The sequence below is a fragment of the Rhinolophus sinicus genome, linkage group LG05 (genome assembly GCF_036562045.2).
Source record: "Rhinolophus sinicus isolate RSC01 linkage group LG05, ASM3656204v1, whole genome shotgun sequence".
NCBI classification, from domain to species: Eukaryota; Metazoa; Chordata; class Mammalia; order Chiroptera; family Rhinolophidae; genus Rhinolophus; species Rhinolophus sinicus.
In genome coordinates, this window is record NC_133755.1 from 142,550,305 (window position 1) to 142,571,040 (window position 20,736).

Consider the following 20,736-nt stretch of genomic DNA (forward strand, 5'->3'; position numbering starts at 1 on the left):
TCTTCAGCTCAGAGATGAGCGCACACACAGGAGTGGCTTGCTGCAGGGGGAGGGCAAGGTCTTAGGCGGAGAAAAGGGTGGATAGGATTTATCCAGAGGCGGAGGTCCTGCGGCTGAGCATCGCGCGTCCCACCCTGGCCCGGGAACCGCGGGACAACTGCCGGGTAGGGAGGCGGGGTGGGCGTTCAGGGCTCTCAGGCCGATATTGGTCCTTGCTTGGAGAACCGGTGGTAGTGACCAGAGTGGCAGAATCCAGGGACATACGGGTCGGAGGGACTCAATCTCAAGGGAGCTGAGACGGTTTCTGGTGTTTAGAGGGGCAGAGACCTGGAGCGTGGGGCACACAGGTGTTCCGGGAGCTCATGTGTCTCCAGCATGCCTAGCGGGAGACCTTCGTCTGAAGGGTCGGGCGGTGGCGACGACTGCTGTCAGACTGCTGTGTGCTTGCGGAGTCACAGGGGGCGATCACTGCCTAGCGGAGATCAGGGTTCAGCATTTTTCCAGGTCCAAATTCCAAACTCACCTTCCCAATTCAGTACATGTCCCTCCTATCCTTTGCTCCCAGCAAAATCGGCGGGCCAGAGGACTACAATGTACAATTCACTGTGCTCTTTGCCTGATGGAAAGGATCCCACCTGATCTGAGACTGATTGCTGGTGCTTCTCTTCCAAATCTAGGCCCCTCTTTTATGTCTTATCCCCACCCAACCAAAGATTCCTGGAAATTTACTCTTTCTCCTTGATAAAGTTTTTCCCTGGAGTTCATAAAAAATTAAACCTTTTTTGGGGGGGTGGGAGGGAGTGTTGGAGTATTAGCTCTCTTGCTAATTTCACAGTACAAATGCCACCACACACAGAAAAGTCTTGTAGGCAGGGAATCACAGCGTTATTGCTTATGACTGCTTGTCTGTTTTCAAATAACAGTCATATAATGCAAACTTGAGTCAACCTGGGGTCGGTGGAGAGGATTGCTTCATTTAATTAGAGGTCTGTTCTAATGATCCCTGGCAACAATACTAGAAAGAATTGTGGTGCTTTCTCCAGTATTCATTCCTTTTTATTATGGTAATTTTACTCCATTAATTTAGGCAATCTGAAAATGAAAGGTAGGATACAATTAGCAAGGCACAATCTTTCTATATTCTCATTCAACAGCTAGCCCACCCCTTTCCCTAGGCCCACTCTCACCATCACATTGAAAGGTCATGACTCAGATTTCAAACTGCACTTTTAAAATTTCAGGATACAGCCTGAAGGACAAAGCTGTTGAGTTCTAGAAAGAGATAACTTAAATGTAAGTAAACTTATTTTTACGAGCTACTCAGACAAAATCATAAGCTCAGCAGCAACAACAAAATGTATATTGTTTAATATATTGAGCAGGAGCAAGGATGGCTGTTTGCCAGATATGTGATCCATTAACCTCTTTAGCTCATTGTTGGCAACAATAGCATACAATCACATTCTTATGTTTGAAAGACATGGGATTGTTTTTTTTCCATCTCAAAATTACAATGCCACATTATAGTCTAAAAGAAACCTCAAACAATAAAAGTAATAAGAAAGGAAGAAACACAATTTGCTTTTTTTTCCTGAACAAATGTTGCTGTTTTGTTTTTCTTGAAGGGAAAAATGCTGATAAGCAATAAAGTACACAAATATGTGGCAATAGATTTTGAAGAATACATCACTCTATTAATCCTTTTAATTAGTAAACTTTATTTAAAATGTTTGTTTATATTATCTTTGTATTGGTGTTCATTCTTTCCTTTGTGCTGGGAAGATTACTGAGAAGGACCTGGGTTGAGATGAATCCTGGTTTCTCATAATTCTGTCTTGCTTTAGGTTTATGTCTAGCAGGAGAGGAATATTCAGCAGCCTGTGCCTTCCCAGCAGTCCTCACTTCTCCTCAGAGGATCCTTAGCTCAGTAGCTGATGGACTGGGAGATTGTCCCTGTGATTTTGCCGAGCTTGTGCACAATCACACCTGGGGCTGAGAGCAGGTACAGACCAAGAAACTGAAGCAAAGCTCTGGAAAAGGTTTATACTTTGCCTATGGATGGATGATTAGGTCAGCATATATGCACTTTTTTGGGGTGCTGCACTTCAGCTCCCACAAATGATCTGGCCTCCTGCTAGGTGAAGAGCAAAAGTGAGTGGATCAAGTCTACCATCTTTAGTAGAAACATTTTAGTATTGTGCTAAATTAAACAAATAAAACTAAACACAGACAAAGTAGAACATCCAAAAAAACTTTTTAAAATGCAATTTGGATAACAGTCACAGATTCATTGGTTTGGTTTCGTCACCAAAGCCAAATAAAGTGCACAGTAATGAAAACATTTGGTTAATTAGAGTGTTCATTTGGTAAAGAATTTTTGTTTCCTGAGCGTCATCCGCTCTCTTGTCTCATAAAGATGTGTAAACGTTAAATATTGTTCAGCTTATGGTTTCAAATGGAGGCTGTCCTCTCAGTTAAGTATGGAAGTGTTTGTCATTATTAGGATTTAATGGGGGTAGGTGACTTATTTTTGAAAATCTTTCTTTTAACCGGCCGATCACTGACATCTAGATTCAGTTGGGTTAGCAAATATTCATTGAAAAGACCCATGTATGTGCCAAGTACTGGAAACCAAAAGATAAATAAAAGAAGCCTTCCGCCCTAAAGGGGCGCAAGCTCAGTAATCACTAAGGTTATCAGTTATAGATCTGCTTTCCTTCCCTTATAATGACATTGGGTCCTTCCTTTATAATGAAATGAGTCCCTGCACCCGCACCATGCTCCATCACTGTACTTGAGTATCTCCTATATGAAAGAGATTTAAAAGTGTAAGGCCACACCTGATTGTAAGGGAAGCATTTCTTTACTTTTAAAATTTTTTTTATTAAAATGTAGCTAACATACAATATTATATTAGTTTCAGGTGTACACCATAATTGTTCAACATTTATATACCTAAAGAAGTGATCACCATTATAAGTCCAGCAACCATCTGACACCATACTATGTCATCACAATATTATTTACTATATTTCCTATGCTGTACATTACATCCCTAAGACTTATTTGTTTTATACCTAGAACTTTGAAACTCTTATTACCCTTCAACTATTCCTTCTTTTAATTTTTTTTGCAATTACAGTTGACATTCAATATTATTTTATATTAATTTCAGGTGTATAGCATAGTGGATAGACAGTTATATAATTTACAAAGTGATCCCTCTGACTAGTACCCACCTGGCACTATACATAGTTATTACCATATTCTTGATTATATTTCCTGTGCTTTACTTTACATCCCTATAACTATTTTACAACTACCATTTTTATTTCTTAATCCCTTCACCTTTTTCATCTTGCCCTCAACCTCCCTCCCACCTAGCAACCATCAAAACGTTCCCTGTATCTATAAGTTTGTTTCTGTTTTATTTGTTTATTTTGTTCTTTAGATTCCACTTACAAGTAAAATCACATATTTGTCTTTTACTGTCTGACTTACTACACTCAGCACAATGCCCTCTAGGTCCATCCATTTTGTTGCACATGGCAAGATTTCTTTTTTCTTTCTTTTTTTTTTTATGGCTGAGTAACATTCCATTGTATACTTGTATATGTACCACCTCTTCTTTATCCATTCATCCATTTAGGGACACCAAGGTTGCCTTTATATCTTGTCTATTGTAAATAATGCTGCAATGAACATATGGATGAGCATGTCCCTTTGAAGTAGTGTTTTGGGTTTCTTTGGGTAAATACCCAGAAGTGGGATTACTAGGTTCCTCTTTGTGTCTTGTTATACCTTTGTGTTAAAGTCATTTTGTCTGGTGTAAGCATTGCTACTCCAACTTTTTTGTTTGCTTGTTTGTTTCCATTTTCATGAAATAACTTTTTCCATCCTTTACTTTCAGTTGGTGTGTATCTTTTGATCTGAAGTGAGTCTTGTAGGCAGCATATATATGGATCTTGTTTTCTTATCCAATCAGCCACCCTATCTTTTAATTGGAGAATTTAATCCATTTACATTTAAAATAATCATTGATATATATGTAATTATTGCCATTTTATTATTCATATTTTTGATACTTTTTTTTTTCATCTTAAAGAAGTCCCTCTAAGATTCCTTGTAATACTGGTTTGGTGTTGATGAACTCTTTTAACTTTTTATTGTCTGGGAAGCTCTTTATCTGTCCTTCAGTTCTAAATGATAACTTTTCTACATAGAATAATCTTGTTTGTAGGTACTTGCTTTTCATCATTTTGAATATTTCCTGCCAGTCCCTTCTGGCCTACAAAATTTTTGTCGAGAAATTAACTGACAGTCTTATGGGAGCTCTCTTGTAGGTAACTAACTGCTCTTCTCTTGCTGCTTTTAAGATTCTTTCTTTGTATTTAACCTTTGGCACTTTAATTATGATGTGTCTTGGTGTTACCCACTTTGGGTTCATCTTATTTGGGACTTTCTGTACTTCCTGGGCTTGAATATCCATTTCCTTCAGTAGGTTAGGGATATTTCCCATCATTATTTCTTCAAATAGATTTTCAATTCCTTGCCCTCTCTCTTCTCCTGATACCCCTGTGATGCGAATGTTGGTATGCTTGATATTGTCCCACAGGTCCCTTAAGCTGTCCTCATTTTATTGGATTCTTTTTTTCTTTTTGCTGCTCTGTTTGGGTGTTTTCTGCTACCTTATCTTCTAAATCACTGATTTGATCCTCTGTTGTACGAAAAAGCCACTGGAAGTGGCTTGGATGTGACTGAAAGTTGAGTGGAGCAAGGTCTCAGGGAATCACTAGGGCAGGGAAGATGAAATGTGATAGCCAGTTAGATGGAGACTCAGATATGGCATCTGTGAGCATCTGCACGCAGGGAGAGGGAGGGCTCAACAAAGAAACAGTGGTTTCCGCCAACTCCTCAGTCAGGAAGAAAGCTGCCCCTCCAGCACTCATCCTGCAGCCAGACAATGCAGTTCTTCTCTATGTGTCCCTGGCACCTTTTGAGCTGCTGCTCCAGTGCTGGGGCTCAGAGTGAGTGAGTCCGTCAGTGAGTATATCCGTGCATGTGTCTTCCTAAAGGAGTGCCTCAGAGTGTAGCAGCCCTCCGTCCCAGTCAACCACAATCTCTGCTGGTTTCCACAACCAGAAATTACGGGGACTTCTCTCTTAGCACTGGAACCCTGGGCTGGGGAGCTTGGTATTGTTCTGGGAGCCCTCGCTCCTGGTGGAGAGGGCGGGGAGGGAACCTCTAGAGATGAGCTGTCCCTCCTGACTTTTAAAGCTCATATACAGGTGTGGTACCAGGTGTTCTGCATCTCTTCCCCTCCTACCAGTCTCAAGGTGGCTTCTTCAGTATAACCTTAGTTGTAGGGCTTCAGTTAAACAAGACTTCATGTTATTCGCAGTGATGGTTGTTTTGTAGTTTAGTTGTAATTTTGATGTGGTCATGAAAGAAGGGAACACAATGTTTACCTACTTCCTCATCTTGACTGGAAAACAGAAGGAAAGCATTTCTTATATTAGGTTAGTGCAAAAGCAATTGCGGTTTTGCAATTATTTTTAACCTTTTAAACTGCAATTACTTTTGCACCAACCTAATAGAAGAGGTGGTCCACAGATTGGATGTTACAAATTATTAGTATGGTAAAGAGGATTTAACCTCTCTCTAGGTCTAGACCAGTGCTGGCCAATAGAAGTGTGATGCTAGGCACAAATATAAGCCACATATGCAATTTTAAATATGCTATAATTCATCAAAAAAGTAAAAAGAAACTGGTGAAATTAATTTTAATAATATATTTAATTTAACCCAATATATCCAACATATTATAGTTTCAACATATGAGAAATATAAAAAGTGTTTACGAAATATCTCCTTTATTTTTATTTACTTATTTTTTATAATTTGATGGGCACAATGACTCTCATGCCCTATCCCTGGAACCTGTGAATATGTTACATTACATGGCAAAAGGGACTTTGCAGGTGTAATTAAGGTTACAGACCTTACAATAGAGAGATTATCCTGGATGTCTGAGTGGGCCCAATCTAATCACATGAGTTCTTAAAAGCAGAGCATTTACTCAGCTGACAAGCAGAAGAGCTGTGGCAAAGAAGTCAGAGATTTCAAAGCACAAAAGAAATTCAACATGCTGTATGGCTGGTTGAAAGATGGAGGAATCAAGATAACAAGGAATGCAGGTAGCTTCCAGGAACTGTAAGAAGCTCCTGCCTGACAGCCAGGAAGCAAACAAGACCAACCCTACAAGCACAGAAACTGAATTTGGCCAACAACCTGAATACTCGTGGAAGCAGATTCATCTCCAGGGCTTCCAGGGAAGAATGCAGCCTAACTGACACCTGGATTTTGGCCTTATGAGACTCTGAGCAGAGGCCTCAGCTGAACCACACTAAGACTTCTGTATTACTGAGATAGTAAATAGGTGTTTGAAACCACCAAATATATAGTAATTTTTTTACAGCAGCAATGGAAAACTCATACATATATAATACAAACTCTTAAAACTGGTATGTATTTGTGTGTATTTGACACTTACAGCCCATCTCGATTTGGACTGGCCACATTTCAAGTATTCAATAGCCACAGGTGGCTAATGGCTACTGTATTGGACAGTGTAAGTCTAGACCAAGAGGAGTCAAGATGTCCAGAAAGTGATAGGTTTGCAAGCTAAATATAATGTCACCATGTGGAAAGAGAGAGGATCAAGGAAGGGAGTAACTTGGCAAGATCTTTCCTGATTCCCCATCCTTGCCCCGTGTGAATGGGGTGGTCTTACTCATATAGAAAACCATCTAAATCTCTCAGGTCAGATTGCCAAAGTTCATTGGACTCTGATAAATTTGTCTTTATTACTTTGAGACTATTAATGATGTCTCTTTTGAAGATTTTATCTTTGTTTCAATTAAGTTTTGGAACAATCAAGAGGAGAGTTGTTTCCACTTGAATTTATGCTTAAGATTGAACATCAGTCATTTAGTTCCAATATTATAGGTGGAGGACAGTAGGCAAGGGTAAGGATTAAAGATCTCCAGGAGAAGAATTATGTGGATTGATTTAGCATTCCTAGGAAGGCTGTTCCTCCCTACCAGATGTTAAAAAACAAAATTCAACTGAGTAAACTTGAAGATCTAATTAGCTTTATTAAGTGATTCACGAATTAGACAACATCCTGTCCGTCGTCCACTACAAAGGTGCTCCAAGGGGTTGTACAAAATGTAAGATTTTTATAGAAAAGAAAGATGGGGCAAGGAGCTGTCAACAAAAGAAAAGAAAGAATTCTTTTTAGACCAGGACATCTTCTTTTGGGGAAGGGAATGGCAAGGGTTTTTATCATGCAGATTACCTCTTCTTTCTTTGGTGAGGATGGGGATTGAGAGAGCCCATGTGACAGATTACTTTACTGGTACTTGACCATAAAATTCCATACTGGTTGTTTAAGATTATATTTTGGGAAAGGTTGAAACTGTAATTAAATTAGATATTAAATCTAGGTTTGGTATCATGGGCTTTAGCATAAGTGATGCTACTTTGGGCCTGTGGTTTTCTCTTTAATACAGAGAAATTCTTTTACTTTTTTTAACTTAAAGTTTATTGGGATGACAATTATTAGTAAAGTTACATAGGTTTCAGGTGTACAATTCTGTAATACATCATCTATATATCACATTGTGTGTTCACCAGAGAAATTGGTTTTACTATCAAGCTTCTAAGAGTTACATTTTATTTGTATTAAGAAGGGCAGCATGCTTTTCCATTTTAATTGCATTCCATGTTTAGTTTTCTAAAGTCACCTTTTATCATCTTTCCTAATAAGTAAGAATGTAAGCTCTTACCCTATAAAATCTAGAGCAGTAACTAACCTCTGTAATCTGAGTCCATTTTAAGAAGATTTTATCAAAAAACTGTAGACCTAGATTGGGTTTAAAGGGAAAAATACAACCTAGACCACGAGGGAAGAAGGAGGGCTTTCTAGGCTGTGAGGATCAGTCAAGGTAACAATGTAAAGACAGGAAAATGAATGAGTTGACGAAAAGGTCTTTTGACTGTAGCAAACAGCTTTTATAAGGAAAGCTGTAGTTGGTGTTAGAAATGGAAAAGTTAATAAGCTCTAGATCTCCGCTGTTCAATGTGGTAGCCACTAGTCACCTGTGACTATGAAACACTTGAAATGTGGCTACTCTGATTGGAAATGTGCTGTAAGTATAAAATACACACCGGATTTCAAAGACTTAGTGAAAAACAAACAAACACCTCTGTAAAATATTTTATTAAGATGTTTATATTGTTCAAATGGTAATATTTTAGATAGATTGGGTTATGAAAAGTATATTATTAAAATTATTTTTACCTGTTTAAAGCTTTTTTAGTATGGCTGCTAGAAGATTTTAAATTATATATGTGGCTTTGAAAAGTGTTCTGCATCCAATTCCAACATGTGTGTGTGTGTGTGTTTCCCTACACCAACAAGCAATTCCTCAGACACCAGCTGGGTGTCCTACAATTGAATTCATTCTGATACTGTCTACCCAAAGATAGCACCAGATTCCACAGGATAATGGCTCAGTCCCACAAGACTCCCTTCCATCCTTCGGATGCAAATATCAAGCCCAGCTTGTTACCTGTGCTTCTGACCATCTGGCTATAAATTAGAGGTTTCCACAACCTCCTTCCTGGGTTTGATTTATTAATTTGATTAATTATGTCTCATGGAACTCAAGAGGAAACCCATTAACTCACTAGATTACTGATTGCAAAGGATATATTTTTTTCCTTGTCATTCCTAGCAGTAAAATATATAAATATACAGTTTAATTACAGTTGCCATTCAATATTATATTGGTTTCAGGTATATAGCATAATGTTTAGACATTTATATAACTTACAAAGTAATCCCCCTATACGTCCTGCAACCACCTGACACCATATTTAATTATTACAACATTATTGACTGTATTATCTAAGCTATACTTTACCTCTCCTTGACTATTTTGTAACTGCCAATTTGTACTTCTTAATCTCTTCACTTTTCTCACCCAGTCCCAGACCTCCTCTACCAGCTGGCAACCATCAGTTTGTTTTCTGTATCTATGAGTCTGTGTCCGTTTTGTTTGTTTGGTTGTTTTGTTTTTTTAGATTCCACATATAAGTAAAATCATATGGTATTTGTCTTTCTCTGTCTGATTTATTTCACTTGGCATAATACCGTCTAGGTCCATCCATGTTGTCACAAATAGTAAAATTTCATTTGTTTTTTATGGCTGAGTAACATTGTATATATGTACAACATCTTCTTTATTCCATCTTCTATTGATGAATACTTAGGTTGCTTCCATATCTTGGCTATTGTAAATAATGCTTCAATGAACATAGGGGTGCATACATCTTTTTCAATTAGTATTTTGCATTTCTTCAGATAAATACCCAGAAGTGGAATTGCTGGGTAATAAGGTAGTTTTATTTTTAGTTTTTTGAGGACCCTCCATACTGTTTTCCACAGTGGTTGCACCAATTTTTAATTCCACCAGTAATGCATAAGGGTTTCCTTTACTCCACACCCTCGCCAATACTTGTTTGTTGATTTATTGATGATAGCCATTCTGACAGGTGTGAGGTAATATCTCATTGTGATTTTAATTTGCATTTCTTTGATGATTAGTGATGTTGAGCATCTTTTCCTAAGTCTATTAAAGTATAAGAATCAACAGCCAGATGAAGAGTTACATAAGGCAAGTTCCCAAACGAAGGTGCGTCTGTTTTTGTGGAATTTGAGGCCCAGCATGGTGGTATGTGGAAGTATCACCAACCTGAAAGCTCTCTGAAACCTCTCCCTTTAGGTTTGCATAGAGGTTTTATTACGTAGTGATGATTGATTAAATCATTGGCCATAAGAGATTGATTCCACTTCCTACCACTACCTCCTCCCCGGAAATTGAAAGGTGGGACTGAAAGTTCCAACTCTCTATTCAGGGTTGGTTCCCATGGCAAACAGCCCCCATCCTTAAGTACTGTCCAACAGTCACTCATTAGCATAAACCCAGTTGTGGTGGAAAGGAACTTATTATGAATAATAAGACACCCATTTTACCTTTATGGCTCTGAAGATATTTCAGGAACTGAGGACAAGAGAACAAATGTTATAGCCAAAGATGCTCTCATTTCTCTTATCATTCAGAAAATTCCAAGGGTTTTGGGAACTGTGAGCCAGGAACTGTGGATGGAGACAAAATATAATTGAAATATATTTTGGTCATTTGAATGGCCAAATATATATTACTTATAAATCACAATATCACAGGTTTATGTTATATTTCATTTGGCCATTACCGCTCTAGGTCAAGTACTTCGCATACTTTACTGTATGTATCAATCAACTGGGAAACTTGTTAAAATGCATATGCAGAAACTTCAGGTGAACTGCTACGTCTGATCCTTGGACCACACTTCAAATATCAGTGATTCACAGCCTTGCCTGTAACTTAGAACCACTTAGGAACTTATAAAAATCACAATAATCAGATTGCTGTACCCCAAATCAATTAATCTGAAGTTGTAATCTGAGTGTTCGTTATAGCTCTCTAGGTATTTTGAAATGTTGCAGATTTGAAACTACTACCTGAGAGGCGCTTGAGGAAAGGTGAACTAATTTAAAGTTTATAGAAAATGGAGAAATATATATATCGGGTGCAATTAATTTGTCTCTAGTAAATATTCATTTATTTGTTAAGTGAGTTATTACTCTATAAGTAGTCACAGCAACTTATATCCTTCCTTCTAGGAGCTTAAAAACTAGTTGTAGAATTAAGATACCTACTAAAATAACATTAAAATAACGTAGGATAGGCTCAGCATGACTGGTACAGATATTAAGGGTTATAGGACTCCAGAAAAAGAAGAATTAATCTTGGGTGGGATAATAATTAAATCTTCCTGGTGTTGAGCAAAAAAAGGGGTTGGGAGGGGCTGGGTTGTGCTATAATAAAGAATAAAATGTGTTTATTTGAGCAAAGGAGGTATTTCAATCTGAGGCACAGATTTAGGTAGCAACTTAAATTGCGCTCCAGAGGGAAAAAAGAAAGACAGGGTATATAAAGGGCAAAATGTTAAGAGCTGTTCTCATTTTAGTTCTCCATGTAAATGAAGGATGTTGGCTAGATCAGTTGGGATTGGTTAGGCTGGTAGGATAATGATGGCTGTCAAAATGCATTGATACCTTTCAAGGTGAAAATACAGGTGGTCTGTTCACCATGATGAGGAGGAAGTAAAGTCTGTAAATGTCCATGTAGCAATCATGGATCCGGGAAGTTTGTCACTTGGCCTTCAGCTGAGTTTAGCAACAGGTCAGCAATTTAATAATAGTTTCAAGAATTGAGACATGAGATGTGCATAAGCTCCATATCCTCAATGAACTCCTGACTCCATTTTAAGTGACTCTCTTAGCAATGTTTATTCCATTTTATTTTCTCCACTACGACTTGAAAAGCTGATGTATAAGAAAGACCTGATATAATGGTCGTCAAACTTTAGGGTGCATCAGAAACATCTGGGGTTACCAGGACAAGGCAACGGTTGGCTTAGAACACTGCTAATATCACTCCTGCCACACTATGAATGAATTGTAACCATTTCTACTTCTCTGTTCTGACTACTCAAGATTCAAGGTCTCCAGTGGGAAGCTGACTAGCTGAACACAGAACACATACTCAATTCCTAAGCTGCCAAGAGCCATTAGCAGTGCACAACATCTCACCAGCACTGCACACAAAGGAATTTTTTCCAACAGAAGGAATGAAGCTTCAAGGCAACTCAGCCTGCCTCCAAATTCCTCCCCTCACCCTTGTCAAAACCAACTCAAAATAAACCCCCGCCAAGAAATGGAAGAAAAGGGCTGGCCCGGTGGCTCAGGCACTTGGAGCTCTGTGCTCCTAACTCCGAAGGCTGCCGGTTCGATTCCCACATAGGCCAGTGAGCTCTCAACCACAAGGTTGCCGGTTCAATTCCTTGAGTCCCACAAAGGATGGTGGGCTCCTCCCCCTACAACTAAGATTGAACACGGCACCTTGAGCTGAGCTGCAGCTGAGCTCCCAGATGGCTCAGTTGGTTGGAGGGCATCCTCTCAACCACAAGGTTGCCGGTTCGACTCCCTCAAGGGATGGTGGTCTGTGCCCCCTGCAACTAGCAGCAGCAACTGGAACTGGAGCTGAGCTGCACCCTCCACAACTAAGACTGAAAGAACAACAACTTGAAGCTGAAGCACCCTCCACAACTAAGATTGAAAGGACAACAATTTGACTTGGGGAAAAAAAAAAGAAGAAGAAAAAAAACACACCAAAACAACAACCAAAGAAACAAACTGTCTAGCACAGGTAATATTACTCCAAAAATTGATATACATCAGGGGAGATGATTTTGGACAAAAAGTCAAATTCATATTTTAGATTATTAAGTTTGAGATTATGATGTTTAACTTAAGTAGAGATGCCCATTTAGTTAGCTTGGGAAATGAGGTAAAGGCTAGAGAAGGTTATTTAGGTGTCATCTCCTTAGAGGTAAAAATAGAGAACAAATGTGAGCATCACGAGGCTGAGTATAGAAGGAGGAGCTATGGACAGAGAACTTACAATCTCCTCATATTTTGGGAACTAAAGAAACAGTGCAAAAGAAACATCACATTAGATACTAACCACTTCAGATTAAAAGAGTTAAATAGGAATTTCTATTGTATTACTTCTCAGAGCTTTTAACATACTAATTTTCATTATGAATCTCTAATTATGCTACACTTCCAAATATTTCTCGACTATGTAAATTTCTTGAAGACCTATTGATAATTTGGAGACATTTCAGGAGACAATGGGCTATAAATTTCTGGAATCAGGAAAAGACAGAAAGAGACTTAGAGAAATATCTAGGGGGAGAAACAACAGTCCCAGAATCCAGACTATTCAGACAATTCAGACTCTTATTATTCTACTGTCATAAGAGATGTTTTTAGTATTATGGAGTTTAATAGTATTGAACTCTATTTTACCCCCATCTACCCCAAATGCACAGTGCTTGGTATATGAAGTCACAAAATAAGTACTTATTAAGTGAATAAATAATAATGAGAAAAGTCCTTTAATTTGTCAATGTGGAGGTCACAAGTAATATCTAAAAGCATAGTTTCAGAATAATGATATGGTGAGTTAAGGAAACACCCATCTGCCAAGGATTTTTCAAGTGATTCCTTAAGGATCTCTGGCAGATACTGAATTGTCTACCACATCATCTGTTTCTCTCTTTTTCCTTGGTAATATAACAAGGGTGACCATATAATTTATCATCCAAACTAGGACACTTGAGAGAGAGAAAGGGGGAGCTATTAATAATTATGCCAGGATAACACAGAAAATAGACTTTATAGCAAACTAGGACAAATGGTCATCCTAAAAATAACTCCTGATTTTTAGCTGTACACTTGAATATTTGGACTAAAGACTGCATTGTCCAAACTTTCTTCTATTTGTGATTGACCTTGTGACTAAAATGGTACCATATTACAGTGGCCAGTCTCCCTTCAAAATTTTACAGAGATACCCATATCTTGTCCAACTTTGGGTTCTTGCTTATCAGTGAATATGGGAGAACATGGTTTGAGAAAGCTGCACATTGAATGTATTTTTTTTTTATTGGGGTGACATTGGCTAATATTATATAACTTTCAAGTGTACAATTCTATAATATACCATCTATATATTGCATTGTTTGTTCACCACCCAAAGTCAAGTCTCCTTCCATCACAGTATATTTGATACCCTTTACCCTTTTCTACTTACCCCAAACTCCCTTTCCCTCTGATAACCAATGTACTGTTGTCTGTATGTATGAGTTTTTATTTGGTTGTCTTTTTTGTTCATTTGTTGCTTTCAGTTTTATATCCCGCATATGACTGAGATCATATGGTTCTTCACTTTTTCTGTCTGACTTATTTCGCCTAGCATGATATTCTCAAGATCCATCCATGTTATTGCAAATGGCAGTACAAGGTCTGACAATTAAGTTCACGAACTTGCCACTGCGTGCTTACGTTGGCCGCACTGTACAAACAGCTCGATGAGCTTTCATAACCTTGGTATGTCAGTGTCTCACAGTGTGTTCATGTCGACATGTGGTGATGTCTTGCTGAATGGCATTCATTATTGTTATTGTGTGTTTTTGTGTGCTGTTTCGAGAATGTCTGAGTTTGAATTAGAGCAACAAACAAACATTAATATCTTGTTAAACTTGGCAAGCGTGAAAGTGAAATCAGGGACAGGTTAGTCCAAGTTTATAGGGATAATGCCATGAAGAAAATGGCGGGGTACAAATGGGTTAAACACTTTTCTGAGGGGAGAGAACACATCACTGATGAAGAGAAGTCAGGGAGGCCAGTAACAAGCAGAACTGATGAAAACATTGCAAAAATTCATAGAATTGTGTATCAAAATCATTGGTTGACTGAGAAACAAAGCAGACCCAGTACACATCGATAGAGAAACAGTTAGGAAAATCTTAACTGAAAATCCTGGCGTGAGAAAGGTGTGTGCAAAAACGGTCCCAAAGGAGCTCACCGATAAACAAAAGCAAAGGAGAGTCGAAGTTTGCCAAGACATTGTGGAGAGGCAAGACGATGTTTTAGGCCATGTTATCACTGGTGACGAAACAGGTGTACAGATATGACCCTGAAACAAAGCATAACAGTGCACAATGGAAATCAGCCAATTCTCCATGACCAAAAAAGTTCCGTCAGTCCAAATTAAGAGTCAAAACAATGTTGTTAAGCTTTTTATGATATCAGAGGGTTTATTGATTATGAATTTATAGCAACTAGACAAATAGTTAACCAAGTTTACTACTTGGAAGTGCTGAAAAGGCTGTGTGAAACAGATGAAAGCAATCTGAACTTTTTGCCAACAATTCATGGTTCTTGCATCACAACAATGCATCAGCTCACATGGCACTGTCTGTGAGGGAGTTTTTAGCCAGTAAACAAATACCTGTATTGAAACACCCTCCCTATTCACCTGATCTGGCTCCCAATGACTTCTTTCTTTGCCCAAAGATATAGGAAATATTGAAAGGAAGACATTTTGATGACGTTCAGGACATCAAGGGTAATACGATGATAGCTCTGATGGCCATTCCAGAAAGAGTTCCAGAATTGTTTTGAAGGGTGGACTATGGCATTGGCATCATTGCATAGCTTACCAAGCTTACTATGGTCACTTCGAAGGTGACCATAGTAATATTCAGCAATGAGGTATGTAGCCCTTTTTCTAGGACGAGCTTGTGAACTTAATTGTCAGACCTCGTAGCTAGAAAAAACTGTATTTTACACAACAGCAGCAATAAAACCCTGTGTCATTTTTTGCTTCCCAGAAGCTGTTTATCTATTTATTTTCTTTCCTTCACAACTCTATTTAATTGAATTTGCAATATCGGGTAACTCTGGTCTTGAAATAATGACAGGATGATGTCCTTCTGGATACTACTTGATAAATTTTGTCTCTGGGTGATGGTAAACCATCAGCAATCATATTGTTAGGATGATCGTTGAGTAAATTGAGCCCCTAGCTATAAGGAGTTGTTAATATCAGGACAAAAACCTATGTTTTGCTATCAGTTGCCATAAGGAATTAGTTAAATAATTTATTTTTTTTGCAAATGATTTAAGAAAATTCCTTCTAGTAGAACCAAGGTTATACCTCTAATGATGACAGTCTCCCTGTCTTTGAGACATATGTTGAAGAGTAAGAGAGGAAGGGGAACTGTGAGAGCTGTGCACTTGGGAGTTGAGCTTAAACTGGATGTTCCCTGGGAGGGGTTATGAGTGCATACATTGATGATCATATATGGGACGATAGAAATGTGACTTTCAGCCGATAAGCTTTCTTTCTATAGTATAGCATAATATCACTTATCCAGAGTCTAGTGTTCAAGCACTAGAAATAGTGTGAGATATAAAAGGGAAAAAGATGTGTATCTTGTAAAAAGAAATAAACTGAACTTTGAGCATTTGAATGGAGTTCAGAAGAGCCAAGGATATGAATGTTACAGCAAATGAGCTGTGATTGATTAGTTTTTCAACAAGAAGGAAAGCATTTCTGGCTTGATGGTGATATATGTAAAAAGTCAGTCTTCTCCTGTAGAAGCTAAGAGACTCAGAAAAGAAAACAAGTGTTCAATGAGGTAAGAAATAAGAAAAGCAGAAAGAAGGGGAAAGCATGCAAAGAAGATTGTATATGGAGCAGAAGTAGTGGTAACAAAGACAGAAATAGCAGCAAAAGAGGCCAAGAAATATCATCAGCTCTTGTGGACAGTGGGAAAAATGATGCAGGGGTGAAGTTCAGAGTTAACATCAACAGTCCAGTGAGTGTCACATGCCATGTGTACTTAAACCTTCACACAGAATACTTCTGGAAAAAAAATCTCTTAGGCCAAGTGTAAATCATTTGTTTCTTTGTTAATTTACTCACTGCCTTGTGATTGTCTAATCTGTAGCCAGAATTTGTACTCTTTGAGCCTTGTGCGCTCTCAGTAACTTAGATAAAGTTGGTGGGATCTGTGGGTGACGCTGCCAAACTTAACATATAAACCACAGAGCACAGGCCAAAAAAAAAAAAAAAGAAGGGAGAAGAAAAGAAAAAGACCATTATGGGCATTTTACTTATCCAGAAGTCATTTATCTATCCTCCTTAACTATATATACACTAGCTAAGAACAAAGGAGGAAACAAACACACATCTGAAAATCTAGATAGATGATGCCAAGACCACACAGTCACCTTTATGCAATTTACTAATTGAAATCTCCCCAGGCCCCAGAAGTGTGGCACCGCTTTCCCTTCTCCTCACTGTGCCAGACATTGCTGCTCACCATGGGCCCTCATTCCTGCAGAGCCTGGATATTGCCTCAAACTGGCACTCCGGGCAGCTACTACTGTTCTGTTGGGTCAGCATGCAGCTTGAATAGCATTTGTTATCCTTTCCTTACATAGGTACAAAGATTGTTTTATTCTTATTTTTAAACAAGTCTAACGTAAACATGGTTAGTATTTTCTAAGCCAGTTGCAGACCAGAACAGCAAGATACCAGGTAGGAGAGGGCTGTGATAAACAACAGCCCAAGAGGTGACAGATGTCTTTGAGGGAGCAGTGGGCAAATGATAAAAGGCCTATACATTTCATTGCAAAACAAAGAGTAGATGGCCCATTCAATGTCAGAATGAGTGAATGCGATGTGGCAGAAAGAAGATGTCCTGACTCTGGCATGAGACAGGTCCAGGTTCAAGTTACAGATCTTCTGCTGATAGCTGTGTGTCCGTGGGCAAGTACGGGAGTTATCTGAGCATGGACTGGCCAAGCACACCTCCCCCCGACCAAGTCACTATAAATGTCACCTAGGGCCTGATGCTGCTGCAGGAATATGAAAAAAAGATAAAATGCCAATCATGTTCCTGAGGCACTTTTCAGGCAACAGAGCTTATCTGTAGAGAATAACGATCAAGACAGTGGGCTGGATTCCAATATCAATGTCATTCTGTACTGTGACTTCTTGGAGTACCACGTTCTCCTGTGCTGGGACACAATCACACATGTCACAGGTTATTGTGAATGTTAGAGGCAGTAATTCATGTGAAGTACTTACTATAGGGATTGCTGATAATAAGTTATCAATAAATATTAGCTTTTACAACAAGCTGTTTTTCTCACTCTCAAAACTTAACACTATCCTGTGCAAAGTTTTACTAAATTCTCTGACCTATAATTATCATAAAAAAAAAGAAAGGCCACCATCAAAACTATCTGTTCATCATTTCCTATTGTCCAACACAGAAATTTCCCTCCTAAAATGAATGACAAAAGACTGGTGGTGCGTCAAATGCCTGTATTAAAAATCTTAGATGGCTATGGACATTTGCTGGCTATTTCCATAAATTTAGGAAGTGTTGTTCCATGAATCATGGACTATAAATCTGTATAGTTTATATTATTATTTCTCTAAGCAGTCTCCACAAAATTAAAAAGAACATAATTTTGAAAATTGATGTTTATTATTATTTTTATATGTAGTCCCATAAATGTGCACACTTTTAAAACTTCATTCATTAGGAATAATGGAGGGAAATAGTGAAAAATCTTCATGAAGAAATATTTGAAAAGAAATAGTTTTAGTAATCTCAATGAAAGTTGATATTTTAAGCTAAGATATAAATGGGTATTAACAAGTAATAAAGCTATATTTATAAAAACTAGACTTCACAAAAGGCCCAGATTGTTTTATACTGCATCATAGTATAAGATACTTCAGTAACATAATAAATTTACTTACGAGAATCAGAAATAAAAGATTCTAAAAAAAGAAAACCAAAAACCTGGATTTTCCTAGCTTACAAATAAGAAAGAATCTAAAGAATTCTTTAAAGAAGTAATATATCTTAATATTAATTATCTATAGTTTAGTTGGTTAACTACATAAGATTAGTAAAGTGTGAATTAATGGGGTTTTATTACATAATGCAAGTTAAAGCAATATACTCATAAAATAAGCAATCCAATTATCTTTTCTTTTATGCCCTCTTTCAAACATCTAGGGCTTGGGCCTCATTTGTCTTTAACTGTATTCAGACAGAATTCTATCAAAGGAATGCTGGGACATGAAGTTGAAGGTCAGAGAAGCTGAAGGTCACACAGATCTCTTCCATGATAGGTCCTGGTTTCCTAGTGTGATTTGAAAGCCTGGGCTCTGGAGTCAGACTGCCTGAGTTCAAAGCCTGCTTTCTCCTTGAAGTCTCTGTGATAGCGGGGCAGTTACTTCAGGTTCCTCCTCTGTGAAATGAGGCTGATTATGGAACTTATCTCACAGATTTATGGAGAGATAACATTTAAAACAGTGCCTGGTACACAGTGGACTCTCACTACATTTCATTATCACTATAGCTGACCTGGTATAAAGAAAGTTTACCCACCTTTAATCTCCTGGCAACAAGTTAATCAAGTCCTAATTTATATTCTTATTTCCCCCTTTCTTCCTCCACCCCCCCATTAACTTAGATTCTTAATTCAACTGTACATATGCTTTGCCATATAATTTAGTAGTTTTGCGTATTGTATTATTATTAAAATATCCCACCCAGGAGGTGATTTTTAAAATGTTGTTCTTTGTATAAATATATTGTTAAAATGCTTTTTAAAAATTCCCTTAGAATAAAACATTTGCTAAAGTTCAGTTACTGTATAGTTAGTATTTCAGTTCAGAAGTGGCTTTTCTGGTAATTGAATAAAGTGTTGGATGACTTTCATGGAGCTATTTAGACTGTGAACTTCCTTTTGTTATTTAAGTTTTATGGCAGTTGAAATATCACCAGGAGAAGTCTTGAATTTACCTTCTCCCAACCTGCTCTTTGCCAGCCATCAGGCACTAGACTAGTTCAAGCCCCCAAACCTTGGTTTCTCCTGTCCCTCTCTTTCCCTCCTATCCCATGTTTACTACATCACAAGAACTGTAGATACTGCTGCTAAAATGTGTTGTGACTCCATCTGATTCTCTCCCTCTCGTGATCTCCATTCTCTTCCAAACTACCCCCACCTGTCCTCTTGCCTGGACTACTACAATAGCTTCCTAAATGTGCTTGCTTTCATTCCTTTTCTCATAAAATTCATTCTTTCCTGAGAGTCCAGGCTGATCCTGGTGAAACACACATCTAGCCATAGTATCATTCTTATTGAAAAGCCATTCTTCATTGAGAGCCCAGATGGTCCTGGTGAAACAAACATCTTATCATAATACTACTCTACTTTTAAGCTATCCAGTGGCTTCTCATCACCATCAGAATACAATCCAAACCCCTGACTGGAATTCAAAGCTTTCTATGCTCTGACAAATCTTCTCTTTTCACTTTGTACTAACTGTGATCTCTGTCAGGAATTCCCTTATCCCCAATCTTCTCATGGCTGCCTTCTTCTTGACTTTCAGATTGTCGCCTGAATGTCACCTCCTGGGAGATGTCCTCCATCCCCATCCAATCGAAAGCATCTGCTCAGTCTCTCTCTATCACATCACCTTTTCAGTGTCCTGCATGGTATTTATCACAATCTGATGTTTTCTTATTTATTCATTTACTGCTCATTTGTCTATTTGTGTATGATCAGGCTTGCTCCCACTAGAACATAGATTACAACAGAGCAGGGACAACATTTCTCTGTCTCTTCTACATCTCTGTGTAGTAGGTGTTGTGTTTGGCAGATAGTAAGCGCTCAACAAACATATGTTGAATGAGTCTATGGAAGATTCTCAAGTTGCCCAGGGGAAGAAGCTCCCTGTGTCCTGACAGGGACCAATTATCAGTCCTCTCAGTTCTTAATTTCCACCCAAGATAATTCCATTCCACAGCTCAAAAGATGTGTTGACTTGGTTTCCTTATCAGGACGCAGTATAATTAACCATTTATTTCAAGGGTGCATTACATAACCATTATTTCTATACTACTATGCATTTTATCTCCCTTCTCTCAGTTTTCTTTTTCTTGCCTCATACTAACATCTTGAACAAAATTATCTCATTCATTCAGATAACCTGGAAAAGTATTATTACTTCCTTGTTTTCTAAGAGAGAAAACTGAGGCTCAAAGATGCCACACAACTCATAAGTAACAGACTAGGGATCTGAACCCAGGTCTGTGTAATACCAAAGACCACGAATT

At 38.2% G+C, this 20,736-nt stretch overlaps 1 long non-coding RNA gene across 1 annotated transcript in view; it reads left to right on the forward strand.

Annotated features, from left to right (window-relative positions):
• The window catches only part of LOC141571698 (uncharacterized), a 130,042-nt gene that overhangs the window by 927 nt on the left and 108,379 nt on the right, over positions 1–20,736 (forward strand). The window lies entirely within an intron of this gene.